This window comes from Nansenia antarctica (genome assembly GCF_963989245.1).
Source record: "Nansenia antarctica genome assembly, chromosome: 2".
Classification (NCBI taxonomy): Eukaryota; Metazoa; Chordata; class Actinopteri; order Argentiniformes; family Microstomatidae; genus Nansenia; species Nansenia antarctica.
The window spans coordinates 9012351-9012708 of NC_137675.1; positions in this window are offsets into that span (position 1 = coordinate 9012351).

A 358-nucleotide genomic window follows, 5' to 3' on the forward strand; every position below is an offset into this window, starting at 1 on the left:
CCCTGGGGAACTCCACAGGTTGTGCTATAATTTTTTGACTTATGGTCACCAAGGGCTACAAAGTAGTCTCGGTCAGCCAGGTAAGTCCTGAACCAGTTTAAGACCGGACCTGAGAGGCCAACCCAGTTTTCAAGTCTCTCAATAAGTATGGAGTGGTCTACCGTATCAAAGGCTGCACTTAAGTCTAAGAGTACAAGAATCGAGAGTTTTTTCGAGTCTGCATTTATCCTAAGGTCATTAGTTACCTTAAGCAAAGCGGTTTCTGTGCTGTGGTATGATCGGAAACCTGACTGAAGTGGGTCATACCTATTATTTAGGACTAAGAATTCATGAAGCTGTCTATACGCTGCATTTTCTA